General features: G+C 33.2%; 1 long non-coding RNA gene across 1 annotated transcript; it reads right to left on the bottom strand.

Annotated features, from left to right (window-relative positions):
• Positions 1-1,418: 1,418 nt before the first annotated feature.
• Positions 1,419-3,356, bottom strand: LOC130466141 (uncharacterized). Its single transcript, XR_008926162.1, has 3 exons — positions 3,058-3,356; positions 2,592-2,663; positions 1,419-1,689 (listed from the first exon to the last, which is right to left on the bottom strand). It is a non-coding gene; the product is annotated as an uncharacterized lncRNA (long non-coding RNA).
• Between the last annotated feature and the right edge of the window lie 453 nt (positions 3,357-3,809).

Below are 3,809 nucleotides of genomic sequence, written 5' to 3'. Positions count from 1 at the left end.
GAACATAACTTTAATTACTTCAGAACAAAAGATAAGTAACTCAGAACATATACTTTGTTAATGCAGAACATGTTCCTTAACTATTAGAACATATTGATCAACTTGTTAGAACATATAAATTTAATTGTTAGAACATTATCTGCATTATTTATGGATATTTATGTTTTAAATTTCATAAGAAGATGTTCTGAAACTAGAAGGATATGTTCCAATATTCTCTTCTTGTATCTAATATGTTCCTGAATCTGCTTTGGGTCTGATTTTTTGCCCGTTTTTATGACAATTTTGGCCAGGTTAGCTATGTTGTGTTTTCATGTGCAACATTATGGGCTAGTATAGTTGTTGCAAAGATTGGGTTTGGTCTAAGTGGTTGATAGTTGCTGGTGTAGGCTATTTGTTTTGCAGGGAGGGTTGTCGCAGGTAAGTCTAGGGTGGGCAGCGGTTCTGCTTTGTTTGGTTGTTGCTAGAAGTTTTGTCTGTGTGGTGTTGTTGCAAGTAATGGTCGTCAATGTTTGGTGTTTTGGTACAATGCCTATTAGCTCAATTGGTAGATCTTTGTGCGGCTGCACAATGATGTAGGTTCGAATCCTACATAGGCAACTCTTTCCATTCCATTTATAATATTAATTTATTCTCCTATTTGATGATTCTTTGATTTTGAATCACTTTTGTTTACTTTTGAATTTGTTTACTTACTTTAGAACATATGCATAAATTTTTAGAACATTAGCCTTAGTTTGTAAAACATGAAATCTAACACTTGAACTGAAGGCAACAGTTTGTGGAGAAACTAGCTATGGAGCAGGGAAGCATGACTGAGATAGCCAAGATGTATGACCAACATAATTCCTCATTAGAGGAGTATGATAAGAAAGCTGGTAACTGCTCTGGACCTTTATGCATAGCAGTTGACAACAAATTATCACGAGTTGGTGTCGATATATACCAATGAGGTGATAACTGAGGATTCAATGGACTTAAAACCACTGCAGGGGTGTCTTTGTTGCTGGCTTTACTCACAGGTGAAATGAGAAATTTGTTTGATTGTGAGCCTTGTTTACCAACATCTGAGGCCCTATCCCGAACAACTAAAAAGTATTCTCGAGCTGGTAGAGCTGCACTAGTAAGCTTTAAAGCTATGATCAACAAGGACACGACTGACATTCTCGAGTCATGGGTGGGTGTTTAAGACACTTAGCTCAGCTTGTGATGGAGGGTATTTCTCTTGTAAAACCCATCCCTATAAATACATTGGAGCTAAGTTGTGTGTTCTCAATAACCTATGTAGGATTTGAACCTACATCCATGTGCAATGGCACACCGCTCTACCATTTGAGCTAATAGGTTTTAACAAAATATTCAAGAAAAAAAAATGCATGTAGTACTATCTATAGAAAATAGAAAAATGCAACAACAACTTGGATTATAGAATAATAAAGAAACATATGCACCAATAATTAGAACATACACAACGATAATTAGAACATACACAATGGGGATCGGATAAATATATTACTGTAACGAAAATTAGAACAGTAGTCAACGGTCAACTTAAACCATAATTTACAAAACTAAACTACACTCCACCAACTTCATTAAGTAGTCCGGTCTTCACAACTCAATGTCTGCTTGCTAAAAACACTCCAACTGACCATCAACAACACTAGTAGCATGTCAATAGTATATTCCCTGTCCAAAAAAAATACACTTGTTGGAGCTGGCTACAAGATGTCAAAGTCCAACAGCCTAGTACATTATAAACAGAGTCACATAGAGCATGAAGAAAAAAAACAAAGGAGGCTGATATAAGAGACTAATTAAGGCCGTTGCATCCACAGCTTAATGTTATCCCTAATGACCCCTCCAGATACTAAACTTCCAATTCATGGTTTCAGTAATTGAGTAGGACCACTGAGGCAAAGTTTCATGTATTTGGTTGGATGCTGCACCACCATTAGCTCATCCACAAGTCGAATTACCCCCTTCTATCTGTATTTTATAGTAGAGCAACTGAAACCAAGCACAAGTAGGCCTTGAGGAGATTCCCCCCATGCTTAAATGGGTTCATAAACTCTTCAGTAGAAGTATGTCATTATATATATAGCTAGTTTACATAATCTATGTGCCACCATCTACTGTTTGTAATTCCTTGCTTGCCAAATGGTGTGACTACACTCACTAGTGGTGTGACAACCACCAAGTTAGAGAACACGTAGCCTGTAGGGTCTCGGGTCCTAAAAGAGCAGCTACATGGCCAAATGTTCTAAAAAGCAATATATCAGAACATAAAAAACAATGTAAAGCAATAATTCAGAACATCAAAAACAATGTCACCGGAATTAAAATCAACTATACAGAACACTAGAAGAAACTATTCAAAACAAAAATGACTATTACTCAGAACATTTAAAACAATTGTTCAGAACATGTAATGCAATAATTCAGAACATCAAAAATAATTTCTCAGAAAAGTAGAAACAACTATACAGAACACTAGAAAAAACTATGCAGAACAAAAATGACTTTTACTCAGAACATTTAAAGCGATTATTTAGAACGCTAAACATCTGACACATTATAAGAAAACTCACTGAATTCCGTCAATGATGAGGTTGGATTGTGATGAACTTTCGATGTCATTGCTCAAACAGAAGAATATTGATCTGTAAATCAAAAAGCATGAAACATACACATGATTGAATCCGAATTTTAACACATAAATTTTAAAAAAAATTGAGCAGAACAATTCGATAATAAAAAATCTCAAAACAATAACAAATCCAAATCAAAAAAAACAAAATAAAAACAAATCAAAAAATCAAAAACAAAACAAATCAATAACATAGTGAACAATTCGGTAATAAAAAAACAGCTCGTGAAATTCGAAATAAAAAAGCAGCTCACGAAATTCAGCAAATCGATAATAAGAAATTCCATAATTGCAATTCGATAATGATAAATTGAATTCGATAATCAAAACTAGGTCAAATATCAAAAAATTATCACGCAAAATACACAAATCAGAATCGCGAAATTGAACAAAAATTGATAAAATACCTTTAAATAAGCAATTAGATGAATGTATTCGAGAATATAATTGAATTCTGAAGCGAATTTGAGATCAATTCGACCTTGATTGAAGTCCTGGTGATGGCGGCAGTAGAGGAGAGAGAGAGGAGAGAAAACATAGGGAGAAAACATAGGTTAGAGAGAGAAAGAAATAAGCGTGAAAAGGAAAGGAGATTGGTTAGTTATATCTTGAACAAATTTACAAAAATGCCCTTAGGAATCCCTTGATTTTCAGCTGTTAGATTAAAAATGATTCAAAGGCCAAGATATGTTCTCACATAAGATAGTGTTCTCACATAGAGGGGGTGTTCTCACATGAGCCTTCCTCTATATATATATATATATATATATATATATATATATATATATATATATATATATATATATATATATATATATATATATATATATATATATATATATAAAGAGGAGTTTTTGCAAGAGATTTTAGAGCGCCACATATGATTTCCACGTCACTAAATTAAACTATAAAGTCTCAAAAAAGATAAGTCAAAGTAAATTTAATTTAAATAAAAAAATTTAAAAAAAAGACTTAAAATAGAGTTCGTATTGTCTTTCAAATCTTCAATTATACGGAGTACTATGGTCCTATAAAAATCCATTAGATATTTCAAATCAATGTGTATTTTGTTGTTACTTCATAGAAGGAGAGATGCATGTGCATCTCAAGATCCGTGCTCTCTTATTAGGTTCTTAGATTTCATTTTTGTGATCTTTAA

Source organism: Spinacia oleracea, chromosome 1 (genome assembly GCF_020520425.1).
Source record: "Spinacia oleracea cultivar Varoflay chromosome 1, BTI_SOV_V1, whole genome shotgun sequence".
Taxonomy (NCBI): domain Eukaryota; kingdom Viridiplantae; phylum Streptophyta; class Magnoliopsida; order Caryophyllales; family Amaranthaceae; genus Spinacia; species Spinacia oleracea.
This window is presented reverse-complemented; position numbering and strand designations above follow the sequence as displayed.